The sequence below is a fragment of the Stegodyphus dumicola genome, chromosome 6 (assembly GCF_044657685.1).
Source record: "Stegodyphus dumicola isolate Sdum_Otavi_A_Nest chromosome 6, ASM4465768v1".
In the NCBI taxonomy this organism is placed as follows: domain Eukaryota; kingdom Metazoa; phylum Arthropoda; class Arachnida; order Araneae; family Eresidae; genus Stegodyphus; species Stegodyphus dumicola.
In genome coordinates, this window is record NC_140773.1 from 140,293,493 (window position 1) to 140,315,838 (window position 22,346).

Sequence of the window (22,346 nt, forward strand, 5' to 3'; positions counted from 1 at the left end):
GGATTCGATTTTGTCAAACAGTGACACTAGCGGCAACCGATCCTTCCCTTGTGTGCGTACATTTTGGATAATTAATTTCAACAATTCCCTCACATATATCTCAGTTAAAATTTCCTTGTTTCCAAAACGCTTCTCAAACGCAGAAATAGCTTTTGGGTAATTTTCAGCCGTTAAAGGATAACTATCTATCAACTCACTAGCCCGAGTTCCGGGTAACATTGATTGAGCTAAATAATTATTTAATAAAATTATTAATTCCATTTAATATATAAATTAAATGGAATTTGTCAACGTCATTAAGCTCCTTATCCTCATGGATCTTCTTAAATTGACCCCAAAATGTAAGGTAACTTAATAATTGTCCATCGAATTTTTTAATTTGAATTTTCGGCAACTTGTACCGTTTTCCATTAGAAGCACTTATGCTACTATTCGTGTTAGAACTCGTATTGACACTAAGGTCAAGCGCATTATCTATATTCTCTTTCACCCGACGATTAAGTGTGATAAACTCATCTGAATATTCTTCGCAGCCTATGACCTCTGTTTCCAGATCATCTTCAGCGGCTTTTCCCTTAATCATTGAATCTAGTATTTCTGAATCGCAAGATCTTAACTCAGCAATTATCATCTGCAACTTCAAAATTTTGTCTTTCAATACATCTCTATCCGCTTGAACATCTTTACAAAGTTTGGGTTTTAGAATCTTAGCCGTCCTAGTAAAGGCACTTCGTGCCGTTGCACGCTTTTTCTTCAACATATCAACATCCATTTTATCTTTAAATGCAGACCCACTCAAAACTCAAAAATCTGTAATGTTATCACCAGTCCGACAAATCCTCAAAATTCGTCTTTACTTAGCAATTCCAAAAATATAACTCAATATAATAAAAATGAATAACAATATGTCATAACATTCATAATACAGCAAAACAAAATTATTTTGAATATCACCGCAGAAGATTTAACGCATAACCTTTTCTACGTTTACACTGCAGACGATTTAGCGCATACATTTCAATTGAAAATTGAATTAAGTTCAATTGAAAATTGAATTAAAAATTGAATTCGAATACAAATACGAAATTCAACATTGCAGACAATAAAACGCATTACGTTTCAAAATAACAATTAAATTAATATTTACTTCTACAATAATATAATATAGCAAACACAATACTTTCTCAACTATATTAATATAACAATCCCAACACATTCGAATCAGGATCGCCATCCTGGCAGGCTCACCAGTTTGTTATGTCTTGATTGCAAAAACACTTTTACTTTACACCTGACTGCCACTGGCTCCGACATAGCAATGTGAATACTGTACATCTAAAATTGTAAAACACCATTCCAGAATTTTAAATGTTTATTTAATAGAATTCTATTCATATATTTGCGAGTTATACACTATAAACACAATAAACAAAATTTGAACTTATCTGCACCAGCGTGAATAAGCCTGGCATAATATTTTGAACTCGACGCAACCTTAGGGGAGAAAATACCGCAAACTCAAACACAAAGTTTCATCCTTTCCAACGCAGCTAATTTTCTTCAGCTATTTTTTACTAATATCCGCAGCGGGACAGCGGATTCTTTTCATTCACCCAAAACTCAAATGTTTTAACGCAATAGTATCGCAAAGGAAACATCGACTCAAAAATCAAAAAATCTATAGAATATCATCCGCTGTTGCCATTCCAGCACTGCGAAGTTTTTGTTCTTGCAGCTGCCAGACTTTTCCTCGCTATATGTGAGAGGTACAACAACTGTTATATATATAAATATATAGTATATAGCCTAAGTCGCGCTTTTGAGACATGAGAAATGAAAGTTAAATTTCGTCAATCAATCCAGAAGAAGAGATATGTAACTGTCCCATACTTTTGTGCAGGGTGTATTTTTTTTAGTTTTCGTCCGAAATTTTTCTTAAATACAGTGTATACGTCATTAATGCGTTCCATATCTTTGGAAGTATAACGAACAAACTTTTCCAGTAAGAAACACAGGAAAAATAATTTATCTGTTCTCATAAAAAATCGTATTGTTATTAATTATGTGTAACCCTAAAATAAAAATGCAATGGATTAAAGGCATATTGTACATAATACAGCAATACACATGATACTTTACATAAATGTTTTTCTACTATCCAGATCGAAAGCAATTTATGAACATGCTATAACGTCTTTTGTTTGTTAGGTAACGCATTTCCCCCCTTCGCAAATTTAGCCGATTCCATGACCGAGTGTTAAAGTCTCTAAACACTGGTAGATCGATCCAAAATTCGAATCCGGAGCCAGTTTCCCTTAGAATGTCCTCCACGAAGGCTTCCCTCCTCTTAGACAAATAGCCCTTCAGTGCTCTGCTATAATAGAACAAACCAAACCAAATCGGATACGCATGTTATCTTCACACTTTTTTAACAACTTGTTTTCACCTCCGTGGTAATCCTAAGCATTTTCTTCGTTACTTGACTTTTCTAAACTCATTGTCAATAAAATATAAAACAGTTTCGCGAAAAAACACAAAATTAGATAGATACTTAAGAGTTATACCGCGATTCAGTTACTGTACCAATAGACGTACTATGGCTCGTATACCAAGCAAAACCTTTCGAATCCAAACAGCACATTAGCCGAGTCGGACGTATGTCAAAGCTCATGTATACCGAGGTATCACTACACTAAAAGCATACCATACCTAATTTCTATGCTCTTCCGAGTTGTTTATGTGAAATGCGTATCTTAATTGACGGTTATGAAATTTTACTATTCGGAAAGAAAAAAAAATTAAATCCATGGCAGCACTGAAAATATTTGTTCACCTCTTATATAATTCGAAACCATTTTATATCTTTAAAATTATATACATGTTCCCGCTGATATAAAATTATAACAGTTAATATATTTCAAAGTTTTATGGAAAACGTTTATGTTTTTCGTCTATTTCGATTTTTAATTTATAGATGTACATAAAGTATGAAGTTAACAAAATATTATTAATCGCATAAATTCACTATTATTCAGTATATTTCCAAATCACAAAATATATTCCGTTGTTCTTTTTTAAATTTATGGGTTACTCATTTTTATTAGTTCAATTAACTGTATACATTTTAGAGCACTTTCCCTCCCTTTTGAAATATGTAATATTTTAAAATGGAAAATTTGTTTCATTCGAATTGTATGGAAGGTTCAGAATGACCGTACTCTCCCTCGCATTTTCCGCCTTGAAAATTTTTCTCCTAGGCATTTCGTCTCTAGGCTCTAATAATATTAAAAAATTATTAAAAAATATAAAATATTTTCGTAATTTTTCCCCTTCTTCTGTTCTTATAGAGTACATATTGTCTATAATGAGGTTGGTTGCCACTGAGGGCTATTTTATTGGTTAAATTGTACTGCATTGAGTGTTTTATTTTTATTCATCATATTCAATTTGTACTAGTGCTGATACGTTTTCTCTTTTGATATTCTGGTCTTTTGCTTGCTCCTGTTTTCCTACAATGACCGTCTTAGAAACTGCGGTCATGGCACATTCATATAAGTTGCCCCTGGGATTTACAAGGATGAAAAATTATCAGTAAAAACATTATAAAAATGATTTATTAATAACCTTTGTTAGTTAAATATGTCAGTTTAAAATTCTATAAAGTGCTATAAGTTGCCTTAATTTTCTATGCTTAAATTTCCTTTTTAATTTTTCAGTAAAAATTAATTAGTTAATAAAAAATATGAAAGTAAAAATTATCCTTCTTTCCATCTTGCGCTCACAAATTATTATGGAAATATTCATTTACAATTATTAAAGCCTGAAAAAAGCATGTCTGCGATGATATCGTAATGCAGATACTTTACTTTTTAGATACTTTACTTTTTACTACGATATTTTCGACGATGATGTTTTTAAATTCCGAAATTTTGTAACCGATTTATTTTGGACGACGATATTTTATATTACGATGCTTTAGAACTGCGATGTTTTCTCTTTGCGATGTTTTCTCCCACGATGTTCTGTATCACGACGTTTTCGCCTTGCGTTGTTTTCTCCGCGACGTTTTCGTCCACGATGTTTTCTGCTGTAACCATCTTATTATACATAGTGTTTATAATTTATTCTCCTGTAAAGATGTTTTAAATGATACAGAATAAAAAATGCGGGAAAAACTGTCTGAATTTTATTTAGCACTTCAAATAACTTTATATTAACAAACTCCATTATGAGCATCATTAGTTGCTCGGAGAACACAAAGTCTGCTATCGATTTCCCTCTAGAAGTTATTACAATTTCCGATGTCACAATAGCTGTTTCTGTGCTGATTCGAATTTTTAATTCTTCGAAGCTACGAATATCTGCAACATAAAGTCGGTTCTTTAGCTACCCTAGAACCAAAGTCGATTAGTGTGACGTTCGGAGAATAGGCTGGCAGTGAGACTGGTCCACCTCTATCAATCCAACAACTGACTAAAGGCATAAAAGTCTGAACCGGAACATAAGAACAATATAATTCAATCACTTTTAAAACAAAAAAGGAGCAATTTGCCGACACATAGGAATAAAAATTCTTGTGTGGCTGATTACTACCAAAAAGGGAGGTGCACAACTGCATGTTACAGCAGTCCCATATGCAATAATTCAACGTTCTGAGGCTGCCCCTTTTTGAGTTATGCGAGTTACATATGCACGTACATACAAACGTCAAAAAAAATGACTCCTTTGAATCAATTTTAAATCCATTTTGCAATCCGTTTTGGAAGAAATGAGTCTTTTATTCTTTCCGTACGTACAAATGTCACGCTAAAAATTAGTAAAAATGTATTCGGGAACGGTCAAAATGCATACTTCCGTTTAAATATGACACAGAATTTTTTCATGATTTCCAATTCTTCGTAATACTTCCTTTACTTCTGAATGAAAGTAAAAAAGTAATATTAGCGCAACCTGCCTCATTTTGATGCAGTTATAAGAGCTTCTGATCCAGATATCCAAATTATTTACCTAAATGTAAACAAATTTAAATTTTTCCGTATTTCTGATTATTTTATCATACCTCAGCAACTAGACAAAGCGAACTGAGAATTACTCTGTTTTTGCTGAATATAATTCTATAAAACTGTTTAGAACAAGATAAGCATTAAGAATATGAAAGCCTCTTTTATAGATGAAAATCGGACTTTGAGCATCTTATTGTAAGCTCAACCGTTCGACATTTTTAGTCCATGTTTAGCATTTATATACATATATATAATCTTTAAACCGAGAACGAGGTACCATTTTACAAAGATCGCATCTTCAACATCTGATAAGGAAAAAGAAGTCTAAAATTATAAAGTTTACAGAAATTCTTTCTTTAAAGTGGTTAAATTCCGGGCGATTTTATCTGTGTTATGAGTTTATTTCTTAACATTAGCCACTTACTTCCGCAAAAATTAAACAAATAAATTTTACTAAGTGTAACGTAAAATAAGCCTTTTTCTGAAAGGAAATGTCTTTAAAGTAAACTTGTATTTTTTTTTTTCTTTTTCCTTCCAGTAAAATAATATACGAAGACAACATTTCCATTTTCGCAACTTAATATATTTCTCTTATAACAATTTTCTGCTGGAAAGTTTTTCCAAAGTATCATATATTTAATGGTCGCTTTCATATGCAGTACTTATTCTTAAAATTTAAGTATATTTGTATTCTCGGAACACAATAAAAAATTTAGGTATATATTTTGTAATGTATTTTCTCCTTCCTTCTAGCATGCCTTCATGGTGCAACGGTAGCACACTCGGCGCGTATTCGAGAAGTCCAGGTTCGAGTCTTAACGAGGGCACGGCACATTTTTCACGTGTCCTGTTTCAAATTCTAATGTAGCTACAGATTGAAGGCCCTTTGTAGTAAAGCATAAAATGAAATCAAGTTTTCCATAACAATTTAATTTCAATTTAATAAACAAATTCAGCGATTTAAAAGAAATGTGTTGTCCTTGCCTGAATCAAAATATTTTTAACTTCCACGCTGCAGTTTTTTCTGTCATTCTTAAAAACATAAAATATTTAATTTTTCTTTTAAATTTATTCTCTTTTTAATTAAAAATTTAAAAGACTAAAAAGCAATTCATTTCGATTACTGTTAATTCCTATCTGGATCTGGGAAATTACATTATCTGTATTTAATAAAATCCACCTACGTATACAAAGAAAAGTGCCGTTTCTTTGTGCCTGTGTGTATCTAATTCATACAAATATACATTATTATTTTGCTTTTGGAATTTTGCACATTTTTTTCAAAACACGAGGAAGGTCACTACATTAAATTTTGCAACTCAACAAGACGTCCACAGCCAAGACGTTTATACTATAACGTTGCGCTCACGTCACCCATTTTAGGTTCACGTTGCTGTTATTGTGTTTCCCTGATCGGTAGAAGTCTACATGCTGAGGAAGAAATTTATAACTGTTTGTTTACAAAAAATAAATATTAATATTTCTACACAGTTTCCATTCATCAATCAGTAATGCCGCTATTGTTGAGTCTCTAGAACCGTTAGATATTTCGGTACTCATTTACTCTTAACAACTGCGTAGAGCTTTCGAGGACACTGTAGAACCTTAAATGCGTTCTCTATCAGTTTTTCCAAAGCGATGAAGAAATCGGCAAAAGTGGATAGTGAATTTCTTAAACCTTATTTCCGAAAACGGCCATATCCAGTAACAAAGCAAGTATCAGTTCTTATTAAAATAATTCCATGGTACCGTGTTAACTGTACACTCTTCTACAATTTTCTTCGTATTTGGTAACATTTTGCACAGTTCGCTTTGAGCCAAAATAGGAGTAAAATCACTGTTAATATGAGATTTCAAAAAACTACTCCTTTTCCCGTAAATGGAGCCTCTTCAACCTGCGTTAAATCTGAGCAACACCGAGTAATTCAGCTAGGTTGCCATACTATAATGAGTACAAGTAGAAGCTAGGCCAACACCTCTGTAGTACCACTGGTGGTTGAGGTATTGCTGTACCTAGTTAACTATTAAATCTCCGGCCCAGATTTGAGGGAGAACACCCCGGAGAATGGTCCGAGGATCTTCCACACTTTTTGTCTTATCATCAACATCTCAGTGTATTTTAAGTGCACCCTTGTCACGCAGACACTATATGCTTAGAAGCATCCATGCCTTTTCCGGGATTTGACCCCGGTCCAACTGCACGGCAGTCAGCTCCAATAACCACTATGCTGGCTGGATGGCTGTGTACTGTAATAAGTACACAGCAGGAATGGTGGCCAGGCGTGTGCTCAAGGAGACGCCAGTAAATGCTTAAGGATTAAGAATTTGGTTTTTAAAAGGGAAAACTGAAAGCGCCAGCGTGTCCTGTTAGCTGCTGTGTTTAGACTGTGCTTTTTATTTTGAGAATAAAACTATAAGTATTTAAAAAATTGTTCGCCATGTAGGCGTTGAACGAAGACTTCAGCTAGGTTAATATAAAATAGAATTATTTCAAAAGAAAAGCAAAATATCAGTTCCGTCAAGCTCTATGTCGCTTTGGTGCAGATTTCTTTCTTTTTTTAATTATTTATTCATTTTTATTTATTTTACTTATTTTTTAAAATTACTTTTTAATTATTGAATGTAGAACGTTTCTAAAATGTCAAAATTCAAAAGAAAAAATAAAAATCCACACGTAAATTCAGAAAAGCAGCAGGTTTTATAAAATAATGGGTTACTTCCTGCTGAAGTGCTGCAAATTTTCAGAATTACTCGATTTCTTTCTCTAGTATTCTTGAATAGTCTAGATTTCTAAATTTCTTGAATAGTTCTTTTCTTTTGGCCCTTTTCCTTGTGGAGTTCCAGCCTTACCAGTGAACTGGTAAGCGAATAATCACTTTAGTTCAGGTTTTTGGTTTATTTAATTATGTCAAAGCACACTAGGGCTATCTGCCTAAGAGGAGGGATGCCTTCGTGGAGGACATTCTAAGGGGAACTGGCTCGTATACACGTTACACATAGGAAAAACCCCGAAAACGTCCATGCAGCTAGCCCGTTCGCGGGATTCGAACCTCGGACCAAACTACCAGTGTTCAGCGACTTTACCGCTCGGCCGCTGTTGGGCCGCTTTAGTTCAGGAACAGAGACCGTAAACTCAAGAATGGTTATTTCTCAAAATAAGAACTAAAAAGTCGGTTCCTTTCTCAGAGCGTACAGAAAAGCCTCAGAATCTCTGGCTCTCTAACGAAGTCAGTGGTACTTCGACTTAAACACCGCTCTTGCTCATTTGCATTAACCGCGATTCTAAAAACACATTCTGGTAAGAAATTGTAAGCTGAAATTAGGAGCGGTAAAAAAGTAGCTTGATAACTGGTAAAAACTTGGGTTAAAACTTATAGCTTCCTAGACTTGTCAGTCACGAAGCGTAAAAAGATTCTTACAAATTTTCTTGCTTTGTACAGAAATTCCAAAGCCTTTTTATTCGCTAATCCCTTTTAATAGTACAATTTACTTCACCGACTTCCTTATATTTTTCTCTTCTATAATGTACAGCATGCAACATCATGATAGTTCAAGTAATAGTGCGGTAAGTAACTTGTGTAACAATTAGACAGAGAATATGAAAGAAAGATTTTTGATAAAAAATGGCTTACTAGATTTATGTTTTGTTATTTCTTGTATAATTAACTTTAACCCGCGAAAACGCGCGCTACTTTTAGCTCCATAGGCCCGAAGCGTTTTTCTTAACAAAACAAAAATAGAATTGCTTGTGTAATTGAAAAACATTTAAATAATAAAAACAGAGTGTATAAAATATATAAATATACTTTTAATTTAATAAGTCTAATAAAATTGTATTTTAAAACAATTTTAAGACTGAAATTATTTATCATTAACAACAAAAATTAAACTGATTTCTTTTTGAGCGCAAATTAAATTTAGTACTAATTTATGCAATATTAAATTTTTACAGCAATAATTTCAAAATAAAACTTACATTTCACATTTTTTTGCAAATAATCGTGCTGTGTTTACCACAAATATATTTCTCGCACATAGCGCAGCAAATTTGTGATTTTCTGTCCATTACACCAAGACTGTAAACATTTTTGCAATTTTCAACGAACTTTTCAAAGGCATATCTTATTGGAGCCAGTTTATTCATTTCCGTTCCAGAAAAGCGATCTCTTATGTCATAAAATCTCAAACATCTCATTAGAAATAAAAAACGTTTGTTAGACATTGTTCGATGAAAAATGTCAAGCACTGTTCCGTCAGTCACCCAAAGGTCGAGAACATTTATTTGAAAAAAACCTTGTGGAGTCCTTCAAAATAAAGAAGACCGATAAATGCTCCGATTTCGGTAATATTTGTGGATCGAGCATCTCTCTATCTTTCAAATTTGACGGCGATGGATTCGATATAAATGTTTGCACAATCTACTAGAATTTTTACTATTATTTTATCCATAAGCAGTTGCCAAGAATTCATAGGGAAGGACATAAATTTTGCTTCACAAACATTTCCGAGCAATTTTCTCACAATGTTGTGAGCAAGAGTTCTCACAGCAAGTCTTGGTTCTTTTTATTCCATTTTGACACATTATATTTGCCAAGATAACAATTCGCTGACGGACACAAAATTACTTAATTCATTACTAGATTTATCGCTTAGCCTCTTCAGAATTCGATTGGTGATCACTAAACTGTTCTTCACCAACTATTTCTTCGTTCTCTTCATTAATTGTATCTTCATCAGTCGACACTTCGGCTAGAGACACTTTCTGAGAAAAGATGAAGGGTTAAATTTCCGGAAATCCTTGTGAATGACAAGTACATGACCTTAAACGCAGCTACTGAGAAGGTCGAAAAATTTCACCAAAGTGAGAAATTTTTGTATTACGTTTTTGTGAAGACCGAGCCTCGCAGGCCCGACGCGCGAGAACGCGGGTTAATTTTACAAATATAAGTAGATTTCATAAAAAAAAACAAATAACATATTCTAATTGCACAATATTTCGATTTTAATTAATGCGAAAAATGTGCTTGATGTATTGAAGCAAAGTTTTTAATATTTGGCATAAAACTGTAATCAGTTCTTAAATCCTATAGTTCAGAAATAGTAAAACTGCTTCTTGTTTCTTTTAGTATATGGCTGTCTTGTTTAAAACCTGGTCCCAGTAAATAAAAAGACGGAAGATTAAATAATGTTGGTTATGTGACAACTTTTATCTGGGAATATCGCTCCGGATGTCTTTTAAATTCCCAGAACTAGAGTGTACAGGAATTTTGAATAAATTAATTTGTAAAATGCAAATCTATCCACGGTAAAAGTTGACAACATTATGTGATTTTGTTGCAAACTGTTAGCTTTTTAATTCATGCGAGAGAAATCTTATATCACTTTCAATCGATAAAGAACACTTAAAAATTTTAAATTTTTGGATAGTATAAAAACCGATTGTTTTGAATTTTAGCATTTCTAGAAACGAAATTACAAAGCTTAATTAGCTTAATATTGATGAAAAAACTCAAGTTGCATTAACAGTGAGTGAAGAAGATATAGTCCTATCATTTTCTGAAACGTATCCGAGAACAATATGAGCTTTTGAAAAAGCTGGTGAGGAAGGAATTTTGAGAGATAAATTTGAAGAGGAGAAGTGAATTTTTTATAAATACTAATACAAAGGACGCCGTGTGAGTAATAAGATTAGGGATACAGCACCAGCCAAATAATTTCCAGAAACGTTATGAATGTGAGCAACTCATAAAGAATTTTGCGTATTCCAAACAATCAACTATTTATAACCTTTTTACTTAATCACAATGCTGTAAAAGTAAGAATTTACCGTAAGGTTCCAGTTATATTTGCATTTAATTAGTTAAATTCCATGGATTTTTGAAGTATACTTTTCTCATTGCTTAATTTTACCATTTGCTTAATGTTAACAAAATAATCGAGGACAAATGTGATCGTAATTACGGACAGCCTACCTATCCTTTTTTTAAAATTACATGCAAAAGTATGCACAACATAAGATTTCATATGAAAATTCAAAATTTAGTCAGCTGTAAAACGGCTTGACTAATTTCGTATTCATGAGGGAAAAGTTTAAGTTTCAGTGAAATTTGCTATTTTTATGAAGCTCACTTCAAGACTTATGAAATTCTTATATCCAGCCTTGGGATTCCTCGAATGGAGAGAATTTACTGATTCTATTGACTTTATAAAATTTCTCTCTGTTCATTCCCTGAAGGCTGGGCCGAAGAGCGTTAAATCCTCTTCTCTTCCTCTGGCGTATTTGAAAAGAAGATTTAAACTCCCAGGTACCACTTGTAGATCTCGCAGTCTTTGGGAATAAGCAGTGTTTGAAATCTATTTTGCAGATGGAGATGTCCAACCCACTGAATTTATAACGCACTATATTTTTTTCATTTCGTCAAAAAGTCTATTCAGTTCTTGGCAGCAAATAAAAGTAAGAATCAGATAGGTTTGGAATGAAATTTAAATTTATACAGGATATCGGAAAAAACGTACGTATAGGTTTTATTTCCAAGTTATGGACTTGTAATATAAAGTTTCTCAAAATAAGGTAAATTTAAAAAAACGCGGTTTCAGTGCTGTAGGTTAGATAGTATTGTAAATTTTACAATTGGTAGAGGGTTTCGCCAATAAATACCAAATTTCAAAATCCTGCCATGAGAAAGAGGTATTTCTCTTAAATCTAATACCAGACTGGCCTATTATTTTATATGCTGGGTTTATGTGTTTTCCATATACTGCCTTAATGTTTCTGACATATTTTAAGTTGCACATACACTTTAAGAAAGAGATTAAAAATAGCTTAGGCCTATACATATGGCCTTGCCAATCAGATAAAAAATAAAACATAACTCATATAAACATAAATGTAACCATATAAGCATATGCATTATACTACACCACCAAATGGAAAGTAATCATGCTACTAGGCTTTGCAGCAGTTGCTGTTGGCAGAAAAATCAGTTACTTGCGGGATTACAATCAGATCGGACGGTAATTCACGAATAGTTATGCCAGTTATATATAGATTAGCGCAGTAAATTTTACATGTCATTCAAGCTTTGGAATTTGCCGAAGGAGATAATACATTTAATGGTCATGCAGTTTGGAAATAACGAATGTTCCAGACAAGAAAAAATTTCATTCATTTAAGTAAAGTTCTAGGCGGAATGGGCACCCTTCCTTTATATAGTATTCCATCTAATGTTCTTCAGATTTTCACTGACGGCAGTAAAAATGATCATGGGAATTGCAGTAGTGGAGTCTTCATTAGAACACCTATTAATAACTTTAATTTTAAAACTAGAAACTGAGATAGCAATTGAGGAGGACCTTAAGGCTACGTAACTTGCACTGCTTTCAAAGCTATCTGGATTTTGACTGACAGTCGCAGTTCTATTCAGAATCTGCAAAATTGACCTCGTATTGGTGATACACACACATATATATATATATATGTATAAGCATCAATGATGTCACCTCTATAGGTCTGAGCATTCATGGTTACACGTGGAAAGTCATGGAGGTCTGAGCGTCCATCCAAAGAGATACGATCCAAACACAGACACTGCCTCCTCCAGACACTACATCTCTTTCATGGATGTTTGATGAATAATAACGGGTTCTAGGTTCTCTCCAAATCAAATAACGCCTACTGTCGCTTGATGCTAAAACTGGACTCATTCGTAAAGAGAACAAGCCCTCATTGATCAGCTGTCCAGTGGACATCTTGTCGTGCTCACCTGAAACATTTCCTTCATTCACTGACGCGTGCGGCACGCAAATGTCTGGTCAGACTGCTTTCGTTAAGCCTTCTACGCATGGTGGCTCTGAGTTGAGGTTCTATTTCTTCGTGCGCGTAACGACAAATGTCGGTCATCAAAAGGATTAACATTTAGCCGTCTGGCCAGTTCTGTCTGTCTTTGTCCTGCGTCTTGTCTCCCAATAGCTCACCATCGCAGTTCTTCGGACAAATGATTCCTGATGGTTTTTGTTACATAATCGCTATCCCAGATTTCTTATCTCAGTATCACAGCGAAATTTGCAGGCTTGCTGTGAAACATGCAATTTTATGCTCCTCGCAGATGACGTATTTCGATTGCATCGCCACTAACTTGCGTAGTGCAGTTTTAATCAGCAATTCTGATTTGAAAACATATTCAAATTTTACATGGATTGGCTTATTTTTGACAGAATCATCACTATTTTTGCGATTTTAGCATAATTTTTGGAAAACTGTGTATGTATTTATAGCAATGACAATAATAATAACAATCATATATATATATATATATGCCTGGGTTTAAAAGTTCTGAAACCTTTATTTTCGCAATTGTTGTTCATAGTCATACACATCCAATTTCAGAAGTGATTTAAATGACGAAAATATTCCTGTTTTGTCAATTTCAACTTTAAAAAGAATTTTAACACATAGTTAAATTAAGTTTTTAACGCAGTTTTCTGGTTCCTTTACTTATATTTGGTAAGGTTTTATACTCGTTATGAAAGTATAAAAATACAAGAAGTTTCCCACACAACAAAAATTCACCGGATATTTAGTTTAAACTTCGTGGTTTTTGATGTTATTTTGAACTTTCTTTGCGGAATCGGTTAATTAAGTTAGAATAATTCGAGGAAATACTTTTCCAAAATGGTAAAACACTCTGTCGTGGGATACAAATATATTTTATTATTGAACACTGGCAAGCATTTGTTTTAAATTTCGATTTTGGAATGGAATGGTGCAGTCACTATGGTGTTTTTTACGAATCATGTTTGTTGAAAGAATATTCATGGTGGTAAGTCCTTAAGTCCAAAAATTTGGAAGTTTCACAGAGTTTACATTTTCAGAGTAGACGTAAACAATAAAGGAAAAAAAACAATTTATAATTGCTGTGCTTATATCGTATTTACATTAAGGATCGTCTTGGAGTGTTAACATTAAGAGCATAATTTATATCATAATAATAATAAATTTTATTTCGGCATCGGAGTACGATGGTGCGACATCAGGTTGCCTGTGTCCGAAGCACTGTCTCGGCTAAAAGAAACTTGTCATCAGAAATTTTGTCGGTTAAAAGAATATTCGTTATCAGAAATCCATAAAATGTATTGAATATTCCCAAGTGTTCTTTAGGAGAGAAGGCACACTACGTAATTGAATAGTAAACATTCATAAAAGGCAAGCAAGGTATATGAATATTGCTACCCATATACAATATATTCATCAAGAATTGCTCCGGAGCATTTAATAATATTTAGGGATTATTGGCTATTATTTATAATATCTGAGGAATTAAAAGCATCTTTAAATATTAAAAAGATATTATGGATTCTTGATTTACGAATTGCTAAAATAGGATTTATATTTAATTCCTCAGAATGAGTAATTTTTTACTTCCTTGTACGAAGTAAAAAGCAAATATTGTAATCGCGAAAATTTTTAACAGCATATTTCAACGAAAATATCCATTTTGACCGTTATCGAATGACATTTAACGATGTTTTTGCACGATATCTGTGCCTAAGGACAGAATAAAAGACTCTTCTCTTCCAAAAAAATTATAAAACTGCTTTAAAATGAATTCTGAAGATAATTTTTCGTGGCGTCTGCACGAACGTATGTACGTACGTATCTCGCATAACTCAAAAACGAGTAGCCTCAGAACGTTGAAATTTTGTATATAGGACTGCTATAACATGTAGATGTGCACCTCATATATTGGTTGGAATCGGCCGCAGAAAACGTATATAAATATATTTATATATATATCCACTCTGTTACCAGACTCAGAGATCTCAGTTTCTTTACTCTTATATATTTGTAAATTGTACATTTTTTGCTTTAAAAATGATTGAATTATGTTGTTTTTATCTTCCGGTTAAGGTTTTTTTATGCCTTTAGTAAATCTGTATGCAATATGTTTAGAATTATACCCAATTTTAAAGTTCTTTAAGTGCCGCTAAGTGCCATTGATTGTTTACATTTGAAACAGCAGACTAGTGGATTTGTTGTCAATCTAGAGAAACTTAGTTTCGCAACAACAAAGATAACGTCTTCATTTATTATTGCCAATTAAGTCATGTTTAATCCTTTCTGGAATTTTTTCGAGGAAATAAGTGTTTAAGATTTACTTCGGAATTTTTAATATAGATATTTTGAGTTTTTATGTATTTTTGCCTTCTTGCGAAGTGAGAATTGAATTAATTGAATGAGAAATACTCAATCGTCTGTGAAAAACTGTTTCTTTTTTGTTTTGTTTGCTTAATTTCTTTTATACATCATTCTTGCTTTATTATAGTATTTGAATAGAACATGTGGCAACGATTAGATAATTCTATTCTTTAAATGATATAAATTTTGTGCATTTTTAGTTATAATATGAACGAAATATAATACTGTTAAGTGAATCTAGAACCAGAGTGTCGCTATGTTAAACAGATACTAGAGTGAATTTTAAAGAATGCATTTATTCTAATGTGGTTTATGCGCTGTCGGCGAAGTAGATTTAATTCAATCCAATAAGTTTAAATGAAATGCAAGAAAAAATGCGTATAATTTAATATTTCGTGCAAGGAAGTCATGTGGTGTACACATCAGATTTTTTTTAGTCTCATTTGGTCTTAACGTGCAAGTTTTCATTTGTCATATTTTTGTTTGGTTTACCTAGTGTTCCTTTTAAATCGCTGAGTTTTTTTTTTTATTTATTTATTTTACTTTTTTTTAATTCGGAAGACAATTTGAATTACGTTTTGCTTAGGTGCAAGACACGTCACATCAAGTTTTCTGATTAAATTTGAAATACAAATATCTAAAGCTTTATGGAATGTCAACAGAAAGCTTTTATATAAAGAGAAATTCACAGAAAATATGAATAAATGAAAATCAATTTCGAAATTTAAATTCGAGCTTCGAGTTGCACATATCGGGTGGAAGATTACGTGTATTTAAAATTTGATGGCTTTAGATGATGATAATTATCCACAATGCGAGGAACATGCAAACATAATTTTTATTGTTTATTAAGTAGAAATAACTTCAGCACTAATTCAAATAACAAGAATATCAGTTTGTAACTCAATAAGGTTTCTCTGGTTAAAAACCAGCTTGATATTTCGATAATGCGGAACAAGCGTAGCAAAATAGGAAAAAAACTTAGATTCATCACACATTATACTAATCGGTCTTTTTTAGTACAATTTGAGTTATAAAAATAAATTTTGTAATCACAGCATTGTATTTGGCAACGTCTAATTGAAAATATTTGCTTATTAGTATACTTCTAGATGTGATTTCACGGAAACTAGTATTACCGCTTCATTAAATTTATAACTGTGAATCATTAACATTATAAGTCCCAATTTTTCTACTTCATTAACCACAGAGCTATCAGAAAAGGAGAAGAGAAAAAACACTGTGTGGCATGGACGCACTCATGAAGAGTTCCTGTAATACCGCAGTATCGGGGGTAAATAAAATTAGTCTCATCTAGCCTTTTATCATCTTTCTTGATAGTTTATAATTTAAGAGGTACTCGATTCTGGAATTACGTCCAATAAATATGGAACTGTTTTCTTTTCAGTGCTAGATATTTTTTCCCTATGTCTTGGACGCACTCCGCTTATCAATATTTATTTATGTTTAACCATGTTTTTACCCAACGAATTGTGTCCTGTGAAGTTTTTGATTAATTTCATGAATTAATTTATTTTGTTTAGTTTACTTGTAATACTGGTGTGAAGCTTTTTTCGTTATGTGTTACTGTTATTTTAATATAAATTTCCAAACAATATAGAGAATAGTAATTGTTCAAAGTGCTATCAATTAATTTAACAAACAGACACATTTAATTAATAGATTTCTATAGAGAAATCACATAGCGGCATTAATACACTTTTGCCCACCGATAATAATTTAGTATATCACTGATTTTTATTTCTTTTGTGAATGTGAGTGTATAAGATACCTTTTGTATAGCCAACTTAAATAATTAAGTCCGCCTTATCGCTATTCATTATGGTTTTTCTCGTAAAACTACGATAAACCGTGTTTTCGAAGTAACTGTCATAAACAGTGTAGTTTCTTCAAAAAACTGCATAAATTAAAACTTCCGCACAAATATTTGCAACTTCAAGCCCGAATTTTAAATTTCAAATTTGTTTTTTTATTCTTTAATTTGTGAGAATTTGAGAACCCTTTCATAAAATATCATCTATTAAAATGCTTTGTGCTTCCAAGTTTACAAAATTTTTATGACACTGTTTATGTTTTCATGAAGCTGTGAGTTTACAAATTTTCATGAAATTGGTTTAAAGAAAGTATGTTTCCTTTCACTCTTCATTTAAATATAGTAACAGTTTCTTTTAATCACCAATATTTCTAAAGTATCATTTTCTGGCGTGGAGGACTACAAGATATTTAGAGCGTTAATCTATAACATTTTTAGTAGTTCTGACGGCCTCTCATAAACTCTGAAGTGATTTTTATTAGACCTGGATTTAAGAATATTGAAGACAAAAATTCGTTTCTTCGTCTGTATTTTAAAATATCTTATATTAGAAAAGGTAAAGAGAAAAACTGTGTGTGGAGTGGACGCACTAAAATATCGTGCAAATACTCCCTTTAATGAACTAACTTATTCAAAACGTATTGATCAGTAACTCACATAATAATTCGAACACTCCAAAATTTTGTTGAGATACTTTGGTAGACAATGTTTTTTGTTATAATGTTTTGTTTAAAATTGCAAGAATTGTCGTCTGCATTTAGAAACTATTTGCATCGAAAACTATATTAACAGTTCCATATATGAAGTGAACATAGCAAGATGCTACGAATTAACGATAAATTTTGTTAGAAATTGAATAATTAATTTTTCTAAAGATGATTATTAAAAGTATTTGAAACGTCCAAAACATACTTGACGTAATGCCTTTAACTATTTTTTATGTTATAAAACGATGGAAACTGCTTGAAACTGTTGCAAATGCACGGAAGCCTAGGCGACATTCCAAACTAACACCAAGGAATCAGAGGTAGTGTACGGAAATTCAAACACCAAGAGTTTTGGGAATAATGTTATATTTGCAGAAATTTCAAAATTCAATATATTTCGTTCCGTTAAATGAATTAATATGTTGGAAAAATCGAATCAAAATTTGAATTCCAAACATTCCTATTGCTTACGCGCAGGAATTGAAGCATAATGGTTTAAGGATATTTCGCTGCCTCTGGAATTAGAAATTTAGTATTTATCGGAAATATATGGGTAGTATAAACATATAAATATTCTTAAAGAAAAACTGAAAGCATCTTCAAGAAAACTTGGAATTAGAATAGCGATCCTTAACATATAGCACTCTTGGGACTATTAGCCCGAAGGGGGTTAGCTCAGAGGGCTATTGGTTTCGAAACGGCATTTTGCATCGGTTCACTAAAAAGCGTTAAATCACTTTTCAAATTATTGCCACTTTTGAATTTCGAATTTGTTTTGCTACCTCTTTCGTATTTGGTAAAGCTTTAACGAGTTTTCGATTAACAAAGTCAATAATTTGAAAGCAAGCAGTGGCAATACTGCACGAAAAAAAACAAAACAAAACAAAAACATTTCTATCTCTAATATCGCGCGATAAGGTATTTTCTCCTTCCTTCCAGCATGTCTTCGTGCACACACAGCGCGTATTGGAGAAGTCCACGTTCGAGTCCTGGCGAGGGCATTGCTTCCTTTTCACGTCTCTAACCTAAAAAAAAACCTAATGACACTACAGTGCCACCCAAATAAAAAGGTGGTGGACAATAATTCGTCGCCACTAAGATTTGGTCTCCATTTAAAGGAAAGGAGATATAAGTTATTTTCTTCTTCCTTCCAACATGCCTTCGTAGTGTAAAGTAGCACACACTTCGTGAGTATTCGAAAGTTCCAGGTTCGAGTCCCGTAAAGGACATTACTCCTTTTTCACATTTCCAGTATTAAAAAAAAAAAAAAAAAAAAAAAAAAAAAAGCAGCTAATGAATTCTACAAAGTTTAACAAAACTTCTCCATATTCTCAGGATCTAAATTCCGTTGAGTATTGTATAGATTCAGCTGGAAGAAAAAATAAGGAAATATGATAATTCCTCAAAAGCTCTACTTAAATCAATATTTATGATACTTATTCGTAAGATCTATTTAAGACAATTCTTACATATAACTGGAACATTCTTGTACAAAACTATTAGCTGGCTGCATTCATGACAAAGCGCATGAAAAGGGTAATTTTTGCTAAAGAATTGGAGACAAAATATTGAATATATCGTTATATTAATGCTTTAATTAAATATAAATTGTTTATTCAAAGTTTCTGAATACTTGTGTGAGTTCATTTTCAGAATTTTTGGAGTAAATTATTGTTTTTACCAAACATGTTTTGAATAACCTTTATCAAAACTAGCACGTTTTAAAATGAATGATCATTAGTACACGTGAAAAAAAGAAACTCATTTTGCTAATATCTTATAAGTGATACTTGCAAATAAATCCAAAAATTAGGGTCCGAAAACAAATACAAGACACTGCGTGTTTATAAGATATATTAATTAAATTTTAAAAGCACAGAAATAAAGATGGCGGAAAATGCACAATTCAAATGAAGTAAATATCTTCATTTGAATTGTGTATTTTCCAACAAGAAGAACATTTTTATAAATTTATGAACTATAATATTCATAAATTTATAAAAATGTTCTTCTTGGAATGATTCCAAAGCTTTAATTATATAACATGTATTTATGCAGATGAAACAGAACAATTATATTAAAAAGTTCAGGGAAACTATGGATATACATAAGGATTAAAGAGGGGGGAAATGCAAAGTTTAAAGGTCAAATGTCGCTTGTCGCTTACTCCCAGGGACGCTTCAATAAGAGAAGTAAGCGGAGAAAGATCTTAAAATATTACTTTTGAAAACAAAGTGATTAAGTTTGAAAATCAAGATAAAGGAAATTTATGGATTTGCATCTTAATCTGTAGAAAAATGCAAAACGAGAATCCTTTATGATGGAAAACATTTTCATTTTTCTAATTTCGATCGAAGAAGAAAATTTCTTATTAGTAAGTTTACATACCGAAAAATTAACTTTAGTTCTGCGAATTTATATATATATTTAGATTCGTTTAACAAATTCTATCATGCGTACATTTTAAATACTTATGTATGAAAAATTATATGAACATAGTTTTTAACTCGAAATGAAGGAAAACAATCTAACTGATTCCATTAAAAGAGGTATACAGTTTGCTTAAATAAATACTCTTCTAATAAAGAGGATTTCAACTACGCTAGGTCTATAGTGCTTAAAAATTAGACAAAAAATATCTATAGCATTTCAACTAGGCAGTTATACTGGCATAGAATTTTGAATAAAATCCTAGCGATTTCGAGAGCAATCAGACGTAGATTCTTCTGCTTGAGGATAAATAAATATTTTTCTTATATCTTATCACTCTCAAAATCGATAGGGATTTATTCAAAATCTGAGTCCTTCTTTTCTGCATATTTTTAATTTTGTACTAGCGTATAGTTAAAGAGTTACCTGTTACCTAGGTAGACAGATTTAGTACCGGCAAGAACGAAAACAACGTCTCTGCACAAGCAGAGTCTCCAAAAAATCATTGTTGATAGTTAGGAAAATCTCTGGTAGATAGCACGTTTTTTGAACTAACGTTAAGAAAGAAATTATTGTAGTTTCCAAAAATCACGAGCCTTGGCTATCAACATCAGTTTCTCTCTACTATTCTTCTGTGTCCAAAAACATAAGGTATAACATCATTGTTTTCTTGCAGTATTAGTTTTTTTCTGCACAAAACAAGCAATTGATTTTCTAAGGAAGATACTGTTGTTATGCAAAGGAACAGAGAATACTGAATTGTAGTTATGATAGTTATGATACGTATGTTAGTTAAAGTTTCGTCAAGATTAGGTTAAAGTTTCGTCAAGATGAAGATAATTTTCAAGATATCTCAAATTTGAAGCAAAATTTTCTCAAATATTACAGCGTTCTGAAACCTACACAATTTAAAAGTGGGATGTTTGAAATATTTAGTGACGAGACTTATAAGTGCATTAAAACTACTACCGCATTATTTGATACAAATAAACCATATATTTCATGATTATTTCTTGTCATTTGCTGATAATTACAAAAAATACGTTTTTAATACCGTTTATTACATTTTAATGTTTAGCATTATTAAATTTTATGCTTTGCTAAAACAGCTAAATGATAGTAACAAGAATTAATGCTTTACTAAAGCAAGTAAAATTACTTATACTAAAGGATAGTGCATATTATATAGGGGAGGAAAACCTTCATATCAGTGAGCATGCTGAAATTCAAGAAAGTTCGAGAACCACAACTAGAGATTTTTCCAGATGCCACAAGTCAAATATTTGCATCATTTTAAAAGAAATGAAACATCTTTCAAATGGAACTGAAAGTCTGATAACTTTGTAAAATTAATCAGTTTCTATTGGACATTTAGTAGTTTTCTTTTACCATATTTCATATATTTGTTTTATTTGCATAAGAACCTCACTTCTCGCCTGTAAGAACCGGACGTGCTCTGAAGCCGCGCTATGGTCACCTCTGTAATACAAATTTGTTATATTATCTGTCGTTAAGATAATTCATAAATGAAAGACATCATTCTACAGTGCAAGCTAAATTTGTGATACTTTACCTATTATGCTCTGTTATTTTAAAATATATATTCTACATTATCGGGTATTATTTCAATTTAGATTATTTCAATTTTCCTTAAAATATCCATTCTACATTATCCTCTCTTATTCCACTTCAATTTATATGAGTTCTGGTTAGGATATAAAACGTAATTGAAACTTTATGAAAGATATTTTAATTTCTTATTCAAACTAAAGTGAAATTTAGAGAGAAATTTATCTGGTTTTGAGGTAAAGTTCTTTTTGAATGCAAAATAATTTAGTACCATGCATCATTTCCACATGATAAACAATAAAGATCTCAAGTGTATACGTACTAATATCGCTACACATTTTATTCTATAAGATGCTTTCTAAATGACTGCTAAATAAATTTGTATTTTTAAAAATACTTTTTTTTTCGGATTTCACGAACGAAAACAAGGCAAACGTACATTAATGTTTTTACATTCGTATAAATTTCTAACTTTTAACTAAGGGAATTTTTAACTAATAAATATCAGAGTTTTAGAGGTTTTTCTTTTAGTTTTAATTCTTATACCGATGTTATTAATGAGTTTAAAATCGTATTTTGAGCGCATTTCAGGACGGATCTAAGTAACG

General features: G+C 32.0%; 1 protein-coding gene across 1 annotated transcript in view; it reads right to left on the bottom strand.

Annotated features, from left to right (window-relative positions):
* LOC118196901 (neuronal acetylcholine receptor subunit alpha-7-like) overlaps window positions 1-22,346 on the bottom strand; it is a 598,562-nt gene that overhangs the window by 573,602 nt on the left and 2,614 nt on the right. The gene's annotated exons all lie outside the window — the stretch shown is intronic.